Source organism: Vulpes lagopus, chromosome 2 (genome assembly GCF_018345385.1).
Source record: "Vulpes lagopus strain Blue_001 chromosome 2, ASM1834538v1, whole genome shotgun sequence".
NCBI lineage: Eukaryota > Metazoa > Chordata > Mammalia > Carnivora > Canidae > Vulpes > Vulpes lagopus.
In genome coordinates, this window is record NC_054825.1 from 19,810,757 (window position 1) to 19,835,267 (window position 24,511).

The 24,511-nt window shown below is 36.7% G+C and overlaps 1 protein-coding gene and 1 pseudogene across 8 annotated transcripts in view; one reads left to right on the forward strand and one right to left on the reverse strand.

Moving 5' to 3' along the window:
* The window catches only part of ADD3 (adducin 3), a 121,301-nt gene that overhangs the window by 78,354 nt on the left and 18,436 nt on the right, over positions 1 to 24,511 (reverse strand). The window lies entirely within an intron of this gene.
* On the forward strand, positions 23,043 to 23,920 carry LOC121484043 (annotated as a pseudogene).

The window sequence follows — 24,511 nt, forward strand, 5'->3', positions numbered from 1 at the left end:
GGCATACCTAGAGTCCGTTCTATTTCAGAATGTATAGATCTATCTATTTTAAATGGTTGCACAGTAATCCATATTTTATGGATATCATTTTTTAAATTCTCCCATAAGAGGCATCATATTTTACATTCTTCTTTCATAATGCTGCACTGATTATCTCTGAATATATTTTTTTAAAAAGATTTTATTTATTCATGAGAGACACAGAGAGAGAGGCAGAGACATGGGCAGGGGGAGAAGCAAGCTCCCCACAGGGAGCCCAATGAGGGACTCAATCCCAGGACCCGAGTATCATGACCTGAGCCAAAGGCAGACACTCAACCACTGAGCCACCCAGGTGTCCCTGAATATACTTCTCTGCACGTATCTGTTAATCTATATAAAATATACATAAAATTTATCATTTTAGCCATTTAACTATATAATTCAGTAGTGTTACATATATTCATAATACTTTTATCCACAACCATGTGCAACCATCACTATATCCCATTTCCAGAACCTTTTTCATCATCCTAAACAGAAACTATACACGTTAATAACCCCTATTCCCTGCTCTCCCCAGTCCCTGGTAATTTCTATTATACTTTGCCACTATGAATTTGCCCATTCTGGATATCTTATATAGTAGAATCATATAATATTTGTCTGTCTGTATCTGCCTTATTTCTATTAGCATATTGTTTTCAAGGTCTATCCAACTTACAGCTTGTATTAGAATTTCTTTTAAGGCTGAGTTATTGGGACACCTGAGTGGCTCAGCAGTTGAGCATCTATCTGCCTTTGGCTCAGGACGTGATCCTGGAGTTCCTGGATCGAGTCCTACATCGGGCTCCCTGAGAGGAGCCTGCTTCTCTCTCTGTGTCTCTGCCTTCTCTCTGTGTCTCTCATGAATAAATAAATAAATAAAATATTTTATAAATAAATAAATAAAGGCTGAGTTATATTCCATTGTATGTATGTATACATGTACATGTACGTAAACATTTATTTATCCATTTATCAATCAATGCACATTGAGTTGCTCCCATTCTTTGGCCATTATGAATAATGCTGCTATGAATACTGATGTATAAGTTTCTATTTGAATCCATGCTTTCAATTCTTTAGGGCATACACCTAGCAGTGGAATTCCTGAATCATATGGTAATTCTCAGTTTCTGAAGAACTGACAAACTGTTTTTGACAGTAGTTGTACCATTTTACATTCTCACCAGCAACTTCCAATTTTTCCACATTCTCACCAACAAACGTTATTTACTGTTTTTTGAATAGCCATCTTAATAAGCATGAAGTGGTATCTCATGGTTTCAACTTGCATTTCCTTAACGATTAGCAACATTCAGCTAATGTGTTTATTGTATATATTTTTTGGAGAAATATCTATTTGAGTCCCAATTATAACCATTTTTGAATTCGGCTGTTTGTCTTGTTGAGTTATTGTTCTTCATATATTCTGGATATTGATTACTTAACAGATACATAATTTGCAAATATTTTCTCCCATTCTGCAAATATTTCACTCTTGACAGTATTTTGTGATGTACAAAAGTTAATTTTTAAAAAGTCCAATATGTCCATTTTTTTTCCTTCTGTTGTCTGTACTTTTGGTGTCATCCAAGAAATCACTGCCAAATCCAATGTCATGAAGATTTCCCCCCATATCTTCTTTGAAGAGTGTTACGGTTTTAGCTCTTAGTTTAGGTCTTTGGTTTATTTTCAGTTAATTCTTATATATAGTAGTCTCCCTTTATGTGTGGGGGATACATTTCGGTGGATGCCTGAAACTGCAGATAGTAATGAACCGTTTTTTTTTTTTTTTAAGATTTTATTTATTTATTCATGAGAGACACAGAGAGAAAGAGAAGCAGAGACACAGGCAGAGGGAGAAGCAGGCTCCATGCAGGGAGCCCGACGTGGGACTCTATCCCGGGTCTCCAGGATCACTCGCCGGGCTGAAGGCAGCGCTAAACCGCTGAGCCACCCGGACTGCCCAGTAATGAAACTTATATGTATTATGTTTTTTCCTATACATACGTACCTATGATAAAATCACATTTATAAATTAGGCACTATAAGAGTAACAATTTACTAATAAAATAGAACAATTATAATATACTATAATAAAAGTTACATGAATGTGGTCTCACACTCTTTCAAAAATATCTTATTGTACTAGTCTTTTTAAGATTTTATTTATTTATTCATGAGACACATGGAGAGGGAGTGAGAGAGGGGGAGAGGGGGAGAGGGGAAGAGAGAGAGAGAGAGGGAGAGAGGGAGGGGGGAAGAGAGGGAGTGAGAGAGGGGGAGAGGCAGAGACACAGGCAGAGGGAGAAGCAGGCTCCATGCAGGGAGCCTGATGTGAGATTTGATCCCAGGACTCCAGGATCACGCCCTAGACTGAAGGCGGTGCTAAACCGCTGAGCCACCTGGGCTGCCCTTGTACTAGTCTTCTATTGCATTTAATCTTCTCGTGATGATGTGAGATGGTAAAATGCCTACATGATATGAAGAAATGAGGTGAATGACATAGGCAATGAGCCATAGTGTTAGGCTACTGCTGACCTGACCATATGTCAGGAGGATCATTTGCTTCTAGACTACGGTTGACCATAACTATAACCCCAGAAAGCAAAACTGTAAGGGGTGGGGGTTCAGGCTACTGTATGGTATGGTATAAGGATTTAATTTCATTCTTCTGCTTGAGCATATCCAGTTTTCTCAAGATCATTTGTTGAAAATGATTGCCCTTTCCTTATAAAATGGTTTTGGCACCCTTATCAAAAGTTGACTATACATGCAAGGGTTAATTTCTAGGGCAATATTAATTTTGATAGTGCCAAACTGCTCTCCAAAGTGTATATACCAATTTGCACTCCTGCTAATATATGAGAGGACTCATTTTTCATATCATCCAGATATTTCTGAAAGCAATAAAATATGACCCAAGACAAAATATATTTCATATCATTCTTAAGTATTTTAGTAAGTTTGTAAATATCATACTTAGGTAAATATATTTGTAAAATGTTTCAAACAGAGTGGTAGTTTTATTAGCTGAATATAATTTTAAAACACACTCATTTTTACCTTACCACCCCAAGATACTCCCAAGGTATTCTTTAGGGATACACACAAAACTATTTTTTTTGGTAAGAAGTCACTGGAATTTAAATTGTTTTTTCATTTTTGCTTCTAAGAGACTCTCTCTCTCTCACTTTTTGTTCTGCAACTGAGTCTTTTTCCTATGGTTGTCTTTTCTTATTTTCCCAAAGATCAACAATAAGGAGCATAACAAGAGTTTCTTTCCAGTGGCCCCAAATTACAAATTTAAGATTCAAAAAAGAATACATATTATGACAGTTTGTAAAATTTTCATTTGTAAAATAGTTCTTAACCATGGATCCATATAAAAACTATCTAGGCCTCTACCCATGGATATTCTGATTTAAAAGACCTGGAATGGGACCCAGATACATAGACTTGTGAAATGCTAGAATCTGACCCTAATGTATCTCCCTGCTTAAGAACCATCAGAACTCATTTGACATGACAACTCTAAGTAGTCAGTAACTATTACAATTTACATTTATAGATGACCAACTTGAAGCTAATAAGTTAGCCAAGTGACTTGCCCCAGGTCATATTATAGAATCCAAGTCCTACAACTATATTACCACAAAACTGCCTAAGCCCAATATTACTCACAAGGTCACTAAAAAGTGTGTTAATTTGGCAAAGGTCCTTTTTAGATTATAAGTTATCTATGTCAATTTTAACCATATAAATAATCTATCAATAACTCTTAAAACTGCCTTGAAAGTAAATACTAAAGAGTAATGAATAATATATTAAGCTACTGTGAACTAGCTATCCTTATTATTCTGGCACACTAGGAAAGCATGACCCTGAAGACACATATCACCAAGTAACCTGGTGAAAATTCCATTCTACTGTCTTTAGGATGACAAATTCTTTATCTCAATAGTTAGTATCTGTGACCTATAGATAAATCTCAGGGTTTATGCTAGACATTACTTCCAAATCACACTAGATCTCAATACTGCTTGAATGCAAACTCTATAAAATAAGCCAAAAGGGGGACAGATTATTTTGGATTATGAGAGTATTTCAGGTTTTAGTCTTTTCCAATCCCAAACCAATTATTTTCAAACCACTATTTTATAATGCTTCATTAACAGTATTTTTTGAAGCTCTTATTATGTACAAGGCACCATGCTAAATGATTTACATATATATTTAATGCTCACCGTTAACTTAAAGAGACATCTATTATCTCCATCTTGCAAATAAAGAAAACAAAGCCTAGAAAGGTTTAACAATTTCCCCAAAGTCACAATGGTAAGTAGCTAGATTTGAATCCCATGCTCTTATAATTACTGCTTTCCAATTAACTTATACATAAAAACTTTACTTTAGATGAGAGTTCATGTTCTTCAAAGCTTTTGATCCCCCAGTCTCTACAATTATATAAACAGATAAAATTCTTACAGGTTCTTGATTAACTAAAACCTCAAAAATGCTGAGTAGCAACAAAGGACCCTAAAACAATCTATACTTTCACCAGCAGGAACAAAGTCTGGAGGGAACATCAGCATCAGCACTCTATTTCAAACTCTGCTGGAAAAACTCCTCAAGGAAAGCAATCCCCGTGCTATTCTTCCTCAGGCCAGAGATTGCTTTATGGTAAGCTTCCATTGGTAAGATTGCAGGCAAAATCCAATCCTCACCAAATCCCCATAGCAATCTACTGTAAGGCATGACTACTACTACTACGACAACGACTACTACTACTATACTACACACACACACACACACACACACACACACAAAACACCGAGTACTCAAAGTACGGCATTTTTAGAAAGAGCAATAGTTAAGTAAGGTTATCTAGTTCTAAAATATAAATCACAATCATTTTCCATTTTTAATTAAGAGGTCATTATTTTTTAATTTCATGGAAAAAAATCTGAAAACTTTACTGCTTGCTGTTCTGAGGTAGTGTTACTTCTGTAGTTTACAATTCTATTGTGAAGGAGTATATTTTGTTCCCCTCTTCATAACATCAACTATCCCTGAAATAAAAACTTCATTAGTATTACTTATCAACGAGGGATGTTCTGTTTTGAAGTTTTGAAGCTCATGTTACAGGGGGCAGCATCTTTGTTAGACTAGAACACAAAACTATATGAAATATTTGTCTAATTCAATGTGGAAATTTCCGGGCTCCTTGCTGGTTCATTCTCTTGAATATCATGTAATAATAAACATCAATAAAAAATATGAAGCTCTATAAAAACAAATATAAAAAATATGATTCTTACTGTCAAGGAGCCAATGGTCTAATAGGCCAGAGGATACAATAATACAAAATCATAAATTATCATGTAAGGTTTCCCATAGGATACACACACTATAGAATTAATTTATAACCAGAAGTTTCCTTCTCCTATTGTTTAACAAATTTTATCATACCAGACTCATAAGTATATCGGCCCTAATTCTCTTATTCTTCCCAAATCAAAAATAATCAGTCCTTCCTCTGACCTACTACAGCCCCTGATCTGTACCTTCCTACCACTTGGTACTTTATGCTGCAGTTATTTAAGTACACAGCATATCTGCCCCAAATGACGCAACATTCCTTGAGATCTATTTCTGATTTACCTTTGTATCCTCTATCCTGTTAGTACCAGCAAGAATTAAAATATTTAGTGAATGAAGAATTTAGAACTTCTATGATAATCTGAAAATAGCATCTTATTTTCAAGGGATTAATGTAGCTTTTACAATTTTCCAATCTACTCTTGAGAGAACTTATTTAGTGAAAACCTATGGTTCCAAAGGTGATATTTTTTTTTCCCCCTCAAAGAAGATATGTTCTTTTTACCATGTTGTTCTTCCCAAGCTATTTATCCTTAGTTGCAACATAAAAATTAAGAAGTAGACTGGATAATTCTAACCATAAAAGTGTAGTAACAAGGGCACCTGGGTAGCTCAGTCAGTTAAGTGTCTGCTGTCAGCTCAGGAAGGGTCCTGGAACAGAGTCCTGCATTGAGGCTCTCTGCTCAATGGGGAGCCTGCTTCTCCCTCTCCCTCTGCCTACTTATGCTCTGTCAAATAAATCTTTAACAAAAAAAAAAAAAAAAAGGAAAAAAAAGGTGGAGTAACAGCAAATGGGCAAGTGAAATATGTAACAAACATTCAAATGCGACTTAGTAAAGTCTTAAGAAAAGACTTATATATACTTAAAAAATAAGTAGGGTTATTAGAAAAAACTGAGGGGGGAACAATTTCTTTACATGATAATGTTACAACTTTCTCTAAAAACTCACTCACATATAGCTAAAAATAAATTCTCATTTTCTCAAAAATATAAATGTACAAATTTGAAAAGTTCCTATTCCATGATTTTAAAGTATTAAAAGTTTGATGATATATTCATCCTATTTTCAATGCTTAAAATTATTATTTCAACAACTCATTATTAAAACAACTCATCTGGATTTAAAGGCTAAGATTACAACTTAAGTAGAGTTACAAGTACTACAGGAGAAAAAGGGAGAACAGCCAGGAAGAGACATTTATCTACCTGTAAAGAGCAAGCAGTTCAACTGAAAAGTGGACTGGCCCAACAACCATACCGACTGAGGTCTCCAGCACACAATTCAAATGAAAACAAAATTACTATGTCTTCCCCTAGGCTATTCCACAGCCTGGAAATAAGTTTTTTAAATCAACATTCTTGACCACTGAACCAAGATTAATCACTACTGGCCCATGCATGCAATTTGCCAAAAAGCTGAAATACATGACAATTCATGAAAAACAAAAGGTGACCTATTAAAACTCAAAGGTAAAATACGTATTTCTACTTTTTTCTCAATTTTTTAAAAACTAGTTTAGATCAATAATTTAAATTTTCTAGTATAATTTTAGACAAAGAACAAAATCAAATTATTTCATCATTAATGGAAGCTTTCTAATGAAATAATTAGATGATGGAAATTGTTGAAGTAGTACTTATTTGTAATTATCAAGAGAATTAGATTTGGCTCCTGAGTCTAAGAAGTGAAAAAAATCGATGGAAAAAAGTACCAAAGCAAACTCAGTTATAATATTATTATTAATACCATATTAGTGTGCTAATTCTAAACTAAAAGCCACATTCCAGGTTATTCCAGAATATTTCCTGATCTAAAAAATAGTATTTTAATTGAATGTATTTTCTCTTTTTAAATCATGAAGGTTTTTGTAAAAAGATTTATAGAATTATTTCTCAGTTCACCCAATAGATACTTCACTAAACACTCCCAAGTCATTTGGGCAAGAATGACTTACAAACACACTGCCATGAACACTTTTGAACTAGTCAAACGTCCTTGAATGCCTGTGCTCTTTGTCACCTTCTGGTTGCCTTACCACTACTGCCCTCACTGCCTCTCTCCCAAGAATATAGAATGTTAGTTTAAAATAACTAATTTTTATTTAATATAGTTGTGTTTTAAATTATCTTACATAACTCACAAAGTATACTTCCAAAGAATAAGGCATCTTTGTAACACAAAGTCAAAATCTTCGAGATTTTTTTTAGATAAGAAATTTAACACATGGTCCATGAATCCCAAGAGATTCCATGGATAAAATTCAGAAAAATTAATTTGGGATCTCTCAAATTAAAAACAAACAAAAAAATATGTGCATTCTGGGAGAGCCAATAGCTTTCATCAGGTTCTCAAAGTGCCCCGTGACCACCAAAATTTAGGAAGTGATCTAACTACATCAGGGGTTTTTTGGTTTGTTTTTAAAGATTTTATTTATTTGAGACCGGGCGGGGCAGGGGGGGTGTGCAGAGACACAGGCAGAGGGAGAAGCAGGCTCCATGCAGGGAGCTTGACGTTGGGCTCTATCCTGGGTCTCCAGGATCAGGTCCTGGACTGAAGGCGGCGCTAAACCACTAAGCCACCGGGGCTGCCCACATTAGAGGTTTTAAGTCTGGTTTCATTGGTACATGCCAATCAACTGTGAGGTATCTATCACAAGTAACTCGGTGATTTAGTATCCAATCTTGTAAAATATTTGCTTTTTGAAATACATAATGGAACAGACCCAAAAATACTTTCATATTAACATAACTTTCACTTACTTACATTTTCTATATGACAGAGACAAAGAGCAATGAAATTGCACATAATTCAGAGCACAGCCATGGAAATGTGCTGTGCATGTGAATTCCCTGTATGTTACCTGTAATCCAGCAGAAAAAAGCTTGAGAATCACTGACTTGAACCACACCCCTCATTTTATAGATGAAGAAATTAGACTCAGAGATTAAGTGATTGGTTTAGTGACTGAGAAGTCTTGGAACTTCAATCAATGTAACCTTAAGCAGTGCTGGGATTAGAATGAACACCTACACTGGTATTCTCTTAGTTTGGAGAGCAGCTATAAAAAGAACAATTTTATACCTTGGTATTCAATAAAGTTCCATCCTTGGAATACTTCTCTCACTCTGTACATTCACCTTGGAAAACTTCATTTGCCTCCTACAACTTCAACTATAATTTCTCCTAATTCACAAATCTGTATTTCCAGTCCTGTCAAACTTACTTGTGCTCCAGATATATACATCCAACTGCTCCCTTTATATCTCTTACTGCTATGCAAATTTCTCAACCCTTACATGTTAAAAAAAAAATCAAACTCCTATTACCCACATATTCTTCAAGGGGCTATGAAGAGGGAGAGGGAAGAGATCTTCAATCCTCATTTTCTTTATGCCAAAAATCTAGGAGTTTCTTCAATCTGACTTTCACTTCCCACATTCAGATAGTAACCAATCCCTTCTCATTTTGCTATTTTTCCTCTCCATCCAAAAGTAGAAGTCTCTAACTCTCCATCCCTAAGACAACTGGTTTATTTTAGGCACTTCTCCCTCTCAGGGAATACTATAACGATCCTTTTGCCTTCAACCCTTCATCTACTTTCAATATTGCTGCCAAAAAGAGATTTTTTAAAAAGATTTTATTTATTTATTTACTCATGACACACACACACACAGAGAGAAGCAGAGACACAGGCAGAGGGAGAAGCAGGCTCCATGCAGGGAGCCTGAGGTGGGACTCGATGTGGGACTCTATCCCGGGACTCCAGGATCAAGCCTTGGGCCAAAGGCAGGCGCTAAACTGCTGAGCCACCCAGGGATCCCTAAAATGAGACTTTTTAAACAAATCTGACCACATCATTCCACTTCCTATAAATCCTTCAGTGGCTCCCCATTACCAAAGAATAAAATCCAAATTCTTTAACAAGGTATGTAAATGACTCCATGATATAATCTTTGCTATAAAACTATCTGCTTTATATAGTACAATGGAATAAGGAGTACTTAAACTTGTGGTTAACTACTAATTATGGAGAACTGTTTAGAAATTACTGTACAAGTATACATATATTAATTGGTACAAATATTAATTGGTTAAACTGTGTATGTGCTGTGTAATTCTGCCAATGCAATTTGTTCAGTCATGTTTCAGGTAAGTTGGCCCATTAATCACCTCTCAGTCTTGGCAAAAGTTTTATATCAAGTAGGAAAAGCTAATAAGACAAGAGGGCTCTGGGACAGTCCATAACAGAAGATGGCAGGCTTTGACTGGGAACAGCGGTAGCATGAGGGAGGAAATGGACAGAAGGAAAAATAGAAGATTCAAAAAATTCCATAATCCAAATAAACTCAGTGGTAATCAAAATTAGTCTCAAAACAAGAGCAGCAGCACCAGTAGCAGCACCACTACTACCACGGAAACTTGTTAGAAATGCAAATTATGCTTTCGAATGTGTAGGGTGTGGCCCAGAAATCAATGGTTTAACCAGCCCTCCAGGTACTTCCTGGAGCACACTAGAGTCTGGGAACTACTAGCCTAAAGGGATTCATGCTCAGATTGGTAGCAGGAGTACCAGGCCCACTGCAGGGAGCTGAGATAGCACCACCGTGCAGCTCCTGTTTAGTCAGTTGGTCTCACTTGGTTTTAAAGCTTTTGATCCCATTTCTGTTTGTTTGTAAAAGATTTTATTTACTAATTTGAAAGGAACAGAGAGAGAGACAGAGAATGAGCGGTGAAGGGAGAGGGAGAAGCAGACTCCCAACTGAGCAGGGAGCCCCACAAGGGACTCAATCCCAGGACCCTGAGATCATGACCTGAGCCACTCAGGCGCCCCTGATCCCATTTCTGTTACTGAGCGGTTGGTTCCTTTCTTGTGGAGAATTATGACTTTAATCGTTAGACTTCCTCACCAAGCAATATCCTTTAGACTGAAGGTTATTCAGATGAGTCTATTCTCTATTACCTGTAACTCTTTTAAAACATGGGATGCCCAGAGGGTGGGGCTGGGGATGGAGGTGGAAAGGGAGTATCAATTGGGCACTAAGTGAATGGACTCACTGAAGAAAGGAAACCCTATGAATGAGGTAATTACGATTTGCTCCACAACAGAGGAAGTGTAAGTAAGGATCTCATACTAACAGAACACACAAGGAAAAAAAATTTATTTTGGTATAAAAGAATCCCTCCCTTAAATCCATTTGAGGTTTGATGGTCTAGTCATAAATACTACTTAGCATTAAACATGCCATTTTTAGTTATTCAGCAAATGTCAAGCCAAAGCTAACAGACACATGGCTTTCCAAATACAACTGAAAATAAAATATTATCTCATGGTTTGGTTTGGCAGTTAGTGGTAAGAGAACTTTTTCTGGTAGACTACATTTATACATTACATGTCCTCAAACCTAAAACATGGCTGGCTAAATTTCATTGGTTTAACTGAATTTATGCAACGGCTCACAATTTGAAGAGTGAATATATTTAGTATTTTCTATTACTCACAATATGACACAAAACTTTGTAATTTTCCAACCCAGGGATGATTCAAGATCCACATTTAGCTGTAACATTTAAAAAAAAAAAGCACACTCAGATATCATGTTTAAGGAATTCATGGAAAGCAAAGAAATGCTTAAAACCCTTGATGTATATTCAAGTTAGAGAATATAAATAGCAGGCTTTGGTAGAGAGTGCCACCGTCTTATTTGATAGTCTTAAAACCTCATTTCACAGAGTTAATTACATGGCAGTACCCTGAGTTATTGAAATCTTTGGTTTTCCTTTCAGTTCAAATAAAAACAGACTAGTTTAATTGCTACTAAAACATCTCTTGGGCAGCCCGGTGGCTGAGTGGTTTAGCGCCGCCTTCAGCCCAGGGCGTGATCCTGGAGCCCGGGGATCGAGTCCCACGTCAGGTTCCCTGCATGGAGCCTGCTTCTCCCTCTGCCTGTGTCTCTGCCTCTCTCTCTCTCCCTCTCTCTCCTCTGTGTATTCTCTTGAATAAATAAATAAATAATCTTTAAAACAAACAAAAAACATCTCTTTACCTAACAGTTGAATTTAAAACAATTAATTTTATCTTACTCTTGAAAATATATATAATTTAAATTAGAAAACAGCTTGTTAGAGAATTATCTGGCCTACCAAAAGTCAATGTAAATTTTTAAATAAAGTTACAGGGGCAGCCCAGGTGGCTCAGTGGTTTAGCGCTGCCTTCAGCCCAGGGCGTGATCCTGGAGACCTAGAATCGAGTCCCATGTCAGGCTCCCTGCATGGTGTCTGCTTCTCCTTCTGCCTGTGTCTCTGCCTCTCTTTCTCTCTGTCTCTCATGAATAAATAAAATCTTAAAAAAAAAAAAAAGTTACATTCACAATAAAACATCAAAATGCCCCCAAAAGATATCAGTATCCATTTAAAGACATATCCTAAGGAAGTGAACAGTTCTTTGTAAAACTGCCTTATAATACTGATTTGAAAATGAAACAAACACAAATATTATATCCCCCAACCCAAGATATCTGTAACTGTCAAATTTTAATTGTGATTTTAAGAAAAGAATAATCACAAAAATAAATTTTGAAATCTAACATTACTTAAGGGCTTTGTTTTTCCCCAAGTACATTCTAAGAAACAAGAGTTCCATAGGATTTTAATACATTTTATTAGAGTGACTGATTTCCCTGGTCTGTGGGACATTTGAGATACACTGAGGTTAGTTTTTTATTTTTATTTGAGGTTTGTTTTTTAAAGGTAAACTCAGTACCTAACAATATTTCTCAGTCTTTGCTAATGCTAATGTACATTATGAACCTTAAAAAGGAAGAGTAAAGAAAGCAGCTTTCTAAACATATTTGAAAACTATTTTTCCTGAGTAAGCCTTAGAACTACAGAACATAGTGTGGGAAATGTTACTGGGCTGAAAATGTATTATATCTTTATGGTGTTAATTTTGAGGTAAAAAGGCGTCCATATTAGTTTTCTAGATCTAATCTTCTGTTTGAATTCCTTGTCACTTGTGCCAAGTGGTCTTTGACTCAGCCTATGTACCTGCTCACCTTCAACAGTATTAGTTTTGAGCTCATTCTACACAGTAAGTTGCCTAAAGATATTAGGCTACTCATCAGTACTTCTGGATCTTTCTTGTTCACAGAGATTAAGGGGGAAGCAAGTTATGAACCCAGGAACTTTTCAAAATAGAAATGAAAAACAAATTAGTATAATACAATGAAGTTACTGTCACTGCTCTTATTTACAAAAACGCATGAAGTATTTGCACTGTATGTTACAATGTTTATACTATATACATTTTGACGTAGCACATGCAAATTTTAAACTTAAAAATTAACTTATTTTTAACTATACTTTAAGAACACTGTTGCCGCTATGAATTCCCCAGAAACAGGCTCATCTGATTAGTACAACTGATCTGCCAGCTGGATGGATTCCAGGTAAATTTCAAACTGGCATTTGGCAAAATATCCCTATACCCAGGATTTTACAAAGAGCATAAATTAAAGATGAATTCTAGAATTGCCACGAGTCAAGCAATTGTATGGTCAAACATGAATATAGTCAACCTACCCTCTTTATGCTAAATTTGCTAGCTGAGCAGTTTAAATAATACTTCAGATTCTGTGCTTGAATTCTGCTTACATTTATTCTGTATTAGTCTGTTGGCATCTAACTCTGGATTAGGAAAGACTGCCATCTGGTAGTTATAGCAACCTTTTACTAACTTGGTCGGAAGTTGAAGACCATGAGTCTCAAAGAAATGCAAACAGGTTTATTACTATGAATATATCAAAATCTTTTTTTAAAAAAAGGTCAGTCTATAGGACTTTTCACTTTAGAGAAATACCATGCATGCTTACATGCTCACACATTACATAATCAACCTACAAAAGTCAAGTTTTAAAAGGGGTTAAAGAGATGATTAAATAAGCAATTAGGTTCACATTCCCTTTACCCACAAGGCTGCCACTGTCCCTTTGATAAAGCCTAGGGATGAGAGCCAAATTAGCCCTATTTAAATTGGCCATTTAACTCTAACTTCCCTTCATCACATGGGTGCACATATTTTTTCCTCTGTAAGAAGTTTTGGGTGAGCAATACTTCAGATGAAGTAAATAACAGTATAAAAACAATAACAACATGTATATAGCATATGAGCACACAGTAAAGGTTTTCAAATTCATCATGATCTTATATCATAAGGAAAGCCAAAGAAATAGAACAACAATTATCTCATATTCTATCATTTCCTAAGGTTACCCAGTTATGGTAATGGTAGAGCTGGGAAAATTTAACCCACACTACCTAGTTAGAAATTTAATTTTCCTCCTAGTATTTCAATTTCTTTCCTGAAATAATAGTATTTTACAGTTTACATAGCTTTTAGTAATATGTAATATGCATGTATATGTATAAAAGGGTTTTGAATCTGAGCTTGTCCAAACTTCCCTGCAGCCCACCTCCATCTAGTTTTACTCCTTGAACCTCTTTGTTCTTCCTCTGCTCTCCTTATCTTCCCAAAGTCACTAACACTTCCTCAAACCTAAATAAAAGCAGAAGTGTGTAAATGCAGTATCTAGCCATCCAGAGCACTCATGAATTGTGATTACATCTACTCCAATTTACAGACTAGCATACCAACACATGGACTATTTCCCCATGCTCTCATCCTTAATGCAACAATGTCAAGGACATAGCCATTAAGAGATGACCTAGGATTATTCAAGACTTATCCAGCTCAATACGCTTATTCTATCCCATTATTTTACTTCAACCCTCTTTGTCTATAAAAAGCTCTTTCCTTATATGGTCAGTCTTTGAAGTCGCAGATTTGATATTCCTGGCATTTTAAGAAGGAGACTCTTCTGTATCTCTTCTTGAAGGCATCTGTAACATTCTTTTGCTGACTGATTTTCAAGACAGGAGAGATGTTCTTTCACATGAGGCTTTTAGATTATCGATCCTGCTCAAAGGCTGTCACTAAGCTGAAGTCTCTTCATTAATGTTTGAGCCACTCACTAGGTACTAGCAGGGGAAAAGGCCTAGCCAGGATGGAGAGGGGAGGCACTAAAGCTGTTTACCAACAGGAAAGGATCCGCTAACACCATTGGCAAGAGACCCCTTTATATACAGCTTCATGATAAAGGACACACATAGTTAATGGAAACCACAATGAGAGTATATAATACAGAAGAACAATGTCTCTATAATCAGACAGACTTGGTTTGGAATCTTGATTCTGCTACTTGCTAGCGGACCTAGGGCAAAGTCACAGTGTATCTGAATCTCCTTCAGTTTATAATATCAATCTTAAATAATTAATAGGAACTAACCCCTGGCCCAGTATCTGGTATATGGCAGGGACCCAATAAACAGTAACAATTAAATAATTGTTTTTAAATCACTTGTCTTCAAGAAGAAGCTAGTCAGGAGTTAGTAATCACTAGGGGTAGTATGCAGAGTAACTTAAAAAATATGTATATCATAGATTAGGAGTTAGAGAAGGAGAGGTAGAAGCTGCTCGTAGGCAACAGCTCTCAAAACAGCACTGTAAAACTAACTGGCTCAGCCAAGTTGGCTGGAATAGCTATAGGTAAGGCTTTCTGGGGGAGCATTTCCCTGAACCTCTACAAGCAACTAACAGTAAGAATACAACATAAATTCTCTTATCTTCTTAACATTATTTTCCAGTAGAAATATAATATAAACCACAGCTGTTTTCAAATTTTCTAGTAGCCATATTAAAAAGAAACAGGTGAAATTTATTTTAATATAGATCACTTAGCCTACTATCAAAATATTATTTCAGGAACGCTTGGGTGGTTCAGCGGTTGGCATCTGTCTGTGGCTCAGGACGTGATTCTGGAGTGGGGGGACTGAGTTCCACATCGGGCTCCCTCCCTGCGAGGAGCCTGCTTATCCTTCTGCCTGTCTCTGTCTCTTTCTGTCTCTCATGGAAGAATAAATAAAATCTTAAAAAAAATTTTTCAAAACATCATTTCAGGGCAGCCCGGGTGGCTCAGCAGTTTAGCGCCACCTTCAGCACAGGGCGTGATCCTGGAGACCTGGGATAGAGTCCCACGTCAGGCTCCCTGCATGGAGCCTGCTTCTCCCTCTGCCTGTGTCTCTGCCTCTCTCTCTGTCTCTCATGAATAAATAAAATCTTAAAAAAAAAAAAACATTTCAACATAAATATTAAAAATTGACTTGTTTTACATTCTTTTTCCTTGTAGTAAGTCTTAGAAATTTAGTATATATTTTATACTTAACATCTCAATAAAGTCAAGCTACGTTTCTTTTTTTTTTTTTTTTTTCAAGCTACGTTTCAAGTGGTCAATAGCCACATGCAGCTAGTAGGTACCATATTGAATAGCGGGGCTCTACAATCCTTGCATGAAGCCCAGGCCAAGAATCTGCCCTAATACTTGTTGCTCTACCATTCTACTAGGGACCGTAAAAGCCTTGTTAGAAGATCTTACTTTTATTTTTTTTTTATTTTTTAAAAGATTTATTTATTCATGAGAGACACAGAAAAAGAGAGGCAGAGACATAGGCAAAGGGAGGAGAAGCAGGCTCCATGCAAGGAGCCCAATGCAGAATTTGATCCTGGGACCCCGGGATGGTGGGTGGGGCAGAGACTCGACCAATGAGCCACCCAGGTGACCCAGAAGATCTTACTTTTAAAACGTAAACATCAACTGACATTTCAACAGGGATTATGTGACACAAGTTAACCACCTGGGAAGTCTAGAAGAAGGAAAACTAAAAGGGGGGATGGGCATGCCATGAAAGGAATCTTAAGGAAACCAAAGACATATCTTGTGTGGATCACAGGTTAGCTTAGACCCATGCCACTAAAATCATCTCACAAATCCCTTCTAGGCTGTCAAACCCTAGGCTACTATAATAAGATACCTGTATATCAAAAGCTGGCATAGGGGATCCCTGGGTGGCGCAGAGGTTTGGCGCCTGCCTTTGGCCCAGGGCACGATCCTGGAGACCTGGGATCGAGTCCCACATCGGGCTCCCAGTGCATGGAGCCTGCTTCTCCCGCTGCCTATGTCTCTGTCTCTCTCTCTCTCTCTCTGTGACTATCATAAATAAATAAAAATTAAAAAAAAAAAAAAAGCTGGCATAGTCAACCATGACAAACATATACACAGTACACAACTAGTAACAGCTGTTGGGAGCTGTAAGGCATTAGTAGAGGAATGCCAATCACATCAATCAATACCATTTCTTGACTGCCTATTTAACAGAGTGTATTCCAATCAGGTCAGCACCTTTAAAATTCCACAATTTTAAAACTTTTAGTAAATAAGACCTCTGTAAGGGTCACTAGAATAATGTAAAAGTCTTGAACAATTTTTTAAAAGTTGATATAATCCTTTCTTGCTGAGGTATTGTGATAATTCATACATTTGGATAATTATGCCTTCGGTTAAGTCTGCTTAAAGTTCAACTGTAATTGTAAACAACTTTCAATCAGGTAAGAAAAGTCTGTGTCATATGGTTTGCTTTTTTGCAATTCAAAAAGTACTTTCAAAGTATGTAATGTAAAGTGCAACCAGATGCTGTTGGCAAAGAACTGGATTTTCAAATGTGACCGATTTCCAAGAACATTACCACAGATGTGGCCTACACTATGGGTGAGCATAAAGCTTTGAAGAGCTCATATCTAATCTAATCATCTGTTCAGAACTCTCCATGCTTTCCATTTTTTAGAGATGTTTTAAATTTTCAAATAAAGGAAATTTCTCAAAACTCAGAGTAAATCAAATATGATTTAAAAACTGCATCCTCCTAAACAGACTCAGAACACACCATACAGCCGATGTCATAAAAAGCCCCCATTCTATCCATAAATATCAGTAGATGTTAATGCCTGAACAAGAACAATAGGTCACTTTCATTATAATATAAAGTTTAGTCATTGAGTGGCAGTTTTCTTCCATTTAGAAAAGTTTTCCTTAGTTCCAATTACTACAAAAATTTACAATCATCAGTAACCTATTACTCTGTCGACTAGCGTTCAAAGTGGGTGCAAAACACATTTAAATTCCAAAATTGCAATAAACCCTGTGCTAGCATTTGTATCATATCTAGGAAGAGACAAAAAAAACTATCTTTAATAATTGAGATTTTCCTCTTAAATAACTGAAATTTAGAAACATGTACAGATGCTATGTTAACTCACTAACAGGATAAGTATATGGAAATAAAATGTAATGGCAAAACTCATTTCTTAGTACTTAAACATGCAGAAGATAAACTATTTCATATCATTACTTTCTGAAACTTTCAGATAATGGTCCTGAACTAAAATCTCAATTAAATCTCTCAATTAAAATCTAAACCACAAAGCTTAGAAACTAGTTTGTTTTGAACAAACACTGAATCATAATCAATTTAGTAAACTGGCTAAGTTTCTTTAATATATTACCAGCATTCATTTTAGGCATGTCTTCTTCCTCTCTTCTCACAAACAGGGATTTGGGAGTGGTGGATGTAAGTAACAACCATTTATTCATTTATAAATTGACTGAGCACCTCAGATGTACCAAAATACAAATGACATATTTTACATGTCATCTTACTTAATCCTCAAAACAACCTAAGAGATGGGTATTTTTAATCACAATTCTACATACAAATAAAGTAAAAAAGTTCAGAGAAGTAAAGTAACTTGCTCAAGGCCAGCAGGATTTTAAGTTAGACTGGTCTTATTCATACTCCCTTGTGCTAACTCTTCCCTTTCTATTCCAGCTTGCCTCAACTCAAGCTCAATCAAATGAACCTACCTACCCTCTAACGTTCTCATTCAATAATATCTGCATTTCTTTTTTTAAAACTAACATTTGCATTCCTTTAGCAATACTAGTTTTGGGTTACACATTATAAAGGAGAGAAACTGAGGACCAAGAATGATTTTTTTTTTTTAATTTCAGAAGTGTTCTATTTTCCATTAATTATAGAAGAGTATAGAGATGACTATAGTCCCCCAAGCAAACTTCTACTGGAAAAATCCTCAACACTAATGTAGGACAAAAGAGAAAGCTGTTCTAGCACTGTGCCATTTAATTTGGTAGCCACCAATTACATGTAACTACTGAATACTTGCAATGTGGTTAGTCTGAATTGAGATGTGCCATAGTGTAAAATATACGATGTACAAGAAAGAGCAAAATATTTCATTAACTTTTTATATTGATGACATGTTGAAAGGCAATATTTTAAATATACTGAACTAAATAAAATTTTAATAAATATATTTCAAAACTTTCATTTTTATTCCTTTTTTAAATACATACATAAGGCATCCACCTTATGTACAAACACCATACATGAACAGAAGGCCCAAACCCATACAATTAAACCTTTTATTTTTGTTAAAGATTTTATGTATGTATGTATTTATTTATTTACTTATTTAAGACACAGAAAGAGAGGCAGAGACATAGGGAGAACGAAAAACAGGCTCCCTGTAAGGAACCCAATGTGGGACCTGATCCCAGATCCTGGGATCACAGTCTGAGCTGAAGGCAGACGCTCAACCACTCAGCCACCCAGGTGCCCCACAATTAAACCTCTTAAAAGATAGTGAGCTATCAAAAGAAAAACACTTTGGGGAAATTCAAGTAATTATTCTGATCAGAAATGGCAAAAAATGTTCTTAGAGTAGCCAAACAAACGTAGCCTTCTCCCCCATACACACTCTCCAAAATCTTAAAAGCTATCTTTCCACCAACTTTTGATTTCATGTACTTTCATGAACATATTTATCTTTATTACTCAAGCACAGGAGAAGGTATTATTAGGGCCGCTATTCCAAATATTGATTCTAAGTACATTACGCTATAGAACATATAGAAGAAGTCAATGTATATTGACTTTGGGACCTACCTAGAAGTTACTGTTTCTAATATAGCCAGGAAATCCATTTGTATTTTTTCAACCGTTTGGTCTCCTTTCATTAGAGGACCCAAAGAATTTCAGGTAACTGAAGTTTTTAGTAATCAACATTTTATTCTCTGTAGACCAAAATCTCAGGAAAAATTACCAATAGAAACTTTTAAAAAAAATCAATCATTAACTTAAATATTACATGATTTTTATAAAAACTGATTTATAAGGTTTTAAATACAAATATTGCCACCATATACTATTTGAGACAACATGGACAGACCCAGAGGGTATTATGCTAAGTGAAATAAGTCAGAATGAGAAAGACAAAAATTGTGATTCTGCTGATAAGTGGAATCTAAAAACAAAAACCCACAAATTTTGTCACAAGGATACACAGCTAGTACCCAAGCAATTTAAACCAACTTATTAAAACACTGAATTCAAAGCTCTCCAACAAGTACGTTGAACTTGTACCCATTTCTATTAAAATCGATTTAAAAAAAATAGATCAAAAGACATCTTACATACTCACAGTAAAATCAAAAGCAATTATATTTAGACCCCAACCATAATTGTGAATCTTTTTAGTTCCTCATAAGGATGTTTTATCAAAGGCCTTATTTTGAAAAGATGAGGCTATCTTGAAAATTACCTACTAAAACTGTTATGAAACCAAATGTAGTAGCAAAACATGGAAAAAGAAATCCAAAACAAATCTGATAAATTCCATTCAAAGTCCTTGGTATGATGCAACACAGATAAAATGCATTCTTAAAAGCTAAAAATCTTGATAAATGATTTTAATCACAAAATTAGATTAAAAACACTAACATTTCCAACCTGACGGATTTCCTCCTTCACTGTGTTGTACACCGGTTTGTTATGATTTCAAATCCACTTGCTTAGGACCTAAGTAAAGTGGTTTTGATCTAAGGGTGAATTTGTTTATTTTGAGGAATCTGCATTGGGATACTGTCAACATTTGTTGTTGATGAGCACTTCCTAGCTCAACTGTTGACTGGCACCCCTGGGGATTTGCTGATAAAATCAGTTGGAAGAACATCTATGACATAATAGACATTTAAACTTTAAATACCAAGAATCTGTGAGGACTTATCAAGAAAGTTTGGTGTCGGTGAGGCTGCCCTTTGCTAATCTAAATTTGCTCTCTGAAGAGCTCAAGACTTGCTCCTGCTGTGGCCACACTACTCTTTGGTCAGCAATGGTGTTAAGCCATGCAGCAGGCTCCAGAAAAGGGATAGCTGTCCTTGCCTTGGCAAGGACATAGGCAGCGTGTACATCATGGAATGGTCCACGGAGTAATAAAGTTTAGAGCAACCCACTTTGCTGCCAACACTGGTACCATCGCTCACTAGCCACATGCCCCAGAAGTAAGGAACTAAGCCAGCAGCTGATACCCAAGTTTTTGTTGGAAGGACTGACTGTACCAAAAACCAATTCAGGGCAGCCCCGGTGGCTCAGCGGTTTAGCGCCGCCTTCAGCCCGGGGTATGATCCTGGAGACCCAGGATCGAGTCCCACATCGGGCTCCCTGCATGGAGCCTGCTTCTCCCTCTGCCTGTGTCTCTGCTTCTCTCTCTCCTCTCTGCGTATTCTCATGAATAAATAAATAAAATCTTAAAAAAAAAAAAACCAATTCATAGAAAGGTACAGCAACTAAATTGTAATTGATCTAGCATTGGTTTGGCATAGGTTATTTCTTTATTGGCTAATTAAGAGACATTATCCTGTATTCTATTGGCTTGTGAAAAATTTAAATTATAATTCCTGCAGTGAACCTGTGTTAAATTACTGGCAAAGACAATCTTAGTCTCTGAGCATAATTTGCCTCAAACAAAACACTGTGCCTTATGTAATGACCCACTTAGTTGAAAATAATGGAAAATTGGGGCCATAAATCCTATAATCTATTTTACTCAAACAAATGACCTAAAACTTTCCCTTTTCTTTGGAGTGTGGAACTGTTTCTCATTTAAATCTTCCGAAAAAATAAATAAATAAATAAATAAGTCAAGGGAGCTAAATACATCTAGTTTGATTTTTCAATATAATGTTCCTAAACATGTCAGAAACATTTACCATGTACATGACTGGCTTCAGTGGTAAGTATACTAAAACTGGAACAATATACAGAAGATCAGCATAGCTTTTTGTCAAAATAACAAGAAAGTACATGACACATTCCAGAGGTTTCTTTGAAACTTCAAAAACCTTTTCCTAACTCAATGAAAGATTTAGAAAACAAAACAAAGACAGGTACCAACTATTTCTTGAAAAGTAGCTTCAAATCACCGAGGGATGGTGAGGTCTTTCATTCCGCCTACACCCTGATCTAGGGAAGATCAAGTGAAATTCTGGTGAACTCCCTAACCCTATAATTGCATGAACGGGTTAAGATTGCTGGTAAAGTCCTAAGTAGAAAAGGCATTGGACTGACAGAAACACAGTTGTGAGTCCAGATCAGCCACAAGTAATATGATCTTAAACATGCCACTTTACTCAACTAGACCAGGTCCTTCATCCATAAAATAAAGTAGGGGATTCCAAAATTCTAGGAGTCTCAATTTCAACCCCCTCTTTTCTCCAAATGCCTCCCAAACTTTAAAACTTACAGATAATTCCCACTTCCAATCATTAATATAGTAGAAAGTCTAAATGATTCACATAAAGGCAGAATTTCAGCATCCAAAGAGACTTGCAAACCTGGGTAGCTCCTACTTCTATTAGTGGGGAAACTTCCTTTTTATTGCATCATGAAGGCAGAGGTCAGCCTGCGCCACTTTACAGATTTCCACCTCTCTCATAATTACCAAACTCCCTCTCAAACCCACCAACATAGAATTTGCATAGCTGAGGGATATAATGAGGCTATGGTTCTTCACTTTAAAATATGAATCAGGGATGCTGGATGGCTCGATTGGTTGGTTAAGCTTCCAGCTCAGGTCTGATCTCAGGGTCTTGGGATCCTGGAATTGAGCCCTGCATCTGCTTGGGATTCCCTCTCTCCCTCTGTGCAACCACCTCCCCGCCCCTACCATGCGTGCTCTCTCTCAAATAAAAAAGTCTTTAAAAATGTATATATGAGGGTGGCTGGGTGGGTGGCTAGCCTGGGGGGCTCAGTTGGTTAAGTGTCTGCCTGTCATGATACCAGGGTCCTGGGATAGAGCCCTGCATCGAAGCCTGGTTCTCCCTCTCCCCATGCTGCTCCTGCTGATTGTGCTCTCTTTGCGTCAAATAAATACATAAAATCTAAAAAAAAAAAAAAAAAAAGATGATTTAAAGGCTATAGATTTTGTGCCCCTTGTCTCAACTCCAAGGGCTATTTGAATGACAATCATAACCTTTGTTGCATGATACAGACCTGTATACGGTTTCTAATTACAATCTTGATTAGGGATGAAAATAACAGATTTTGTAACACCTGAAACTTTGATTTTAAAACAACTTTTTTGATCTAAGAATACAGAAGGCTGAATGGGGAATTATTGTTTGATGGGTATAGAGTTTCAATGTTGTAAGATGACGAGTTCTAGAGATGGAAGGTGGTGATGGTTATATAATATTACCAACTGAACTACACCTTTAAAAATAGCTAAGATGGAGGATCCCTGGGTGGCTCAGTGGTTAGCACCCGCCTTCAGCCCAGAATGTGATCCTGGAGTCCCGGGATCGAGTCCCACATTGGGCTCGCTGCATAGAGCCTGCTTCTCCCTCTGCCTCTCTCTCTCTCTCTCCCTCCCTCCTTCCCTGTGTCTCTCATGAATAAAATAAAATCTTTTAAAAAAATAGTTAAGATAGTAAATTTTATGTCTTATTTACCATAATAAAAAACACTGGAAGACAACAGATATCCAGGACTCCCAGATGGCATCAGTGGTACCAGTGAAGAGGAAACTCATGGATGTTAAAATAGGGAAGCTGTGAAGCTGGATACTGATGCAGGATTTTGTCCCTAAAGGCACTTGTTGGGGAGGGTCTCAAGGGGGTTACTACCAATATTACAAGTATGTCAATGTAAAGAAAGGGAGCACTGCTGGACTTCCTACAATGCTGGCAGCTTATATGCTGTTCAACTATTGCCTTTCTTAAAAGGAATTCAAACATGAGTGGCTAAGCCAGTACCACTGAAGAGGGTCCTGTATGGAGGGTGGCCTGGCACCCCTTCTTGAGGAACTAGATCATTGCTGAATCCTTTCTTATCCTAATTGAGAATTAACACCCAATAAAAGATGACTGGTACAAAAAATAAATCTATTGGAAATTTTAAAAAGAATCCCCTCCCACAAATATGACTTTTATAATATCTGCATAGGAATGACATTCTATTAAATACCATTCAAAACAAGAAAAGAAACCAAGTCTAGTAGCCATAAGCTTGAGTCAGGCAATCTTAAGGCTTAAGAGAAAATCTTAGGACTTAGTGGAAAGCCAAAGGCAAGAGTCAACAAAACAATGCCAAGTACCAAAACTTAAAAGTTTTAAAAGAGGTACTGTTGGGACACCTGAGTGGATCAGCAGTTGAGCGCCTGCCTTCGGCCCAGGGCATAATCCTGGAGTCCCAGGATCGAGCCCCACATCAGGCTCCCTGCATGGAGCCTGCTTCTCTCTCTGCCTGTGTCTCTGCCTCTCTCTCTTTCCATGTCTCTCATGAATAAATAAAATCTTTAAAAAAAAAAAAAAAAAAAGGTACTGTTATAGCTGGCCTAATGGGGTAGATGCACAAAGATGGTAAAGGTGGACCATTCCTGACCCCTTCTTTAACCTCCCTACTAGAGGATATTTTTCTATGGGAACACTTCTCAAAATAGAATTTGCTTTGCATATATCATTTCATAAAGTTATCGATCATTGCCTAGGATGAGACATGGAGACAGAGGATTATAATTTCCACCGTCCAATCTTCATACCTCTGTTGTTAAGTGGATAGAAGCTTGAAAAGAACACTCTTGAAAAAAAAAAAAAAGAGAGAGTGGATCTGGAAACCATACGTAGAACAGGGCTAACTATTTCTCCAGGCTGTTTTGAGCCTAAGGCTCTATTTCTTACATAGCATTTCATCCACCAGGTGTAGGCAAGCAAAGACTTGATTCAGGAATTTAAAAATAAACAATAAAAAATATCTCTGGAAAAATACACATGAAAGGAGGAGACCTGAGTGGCCTGGGGTGC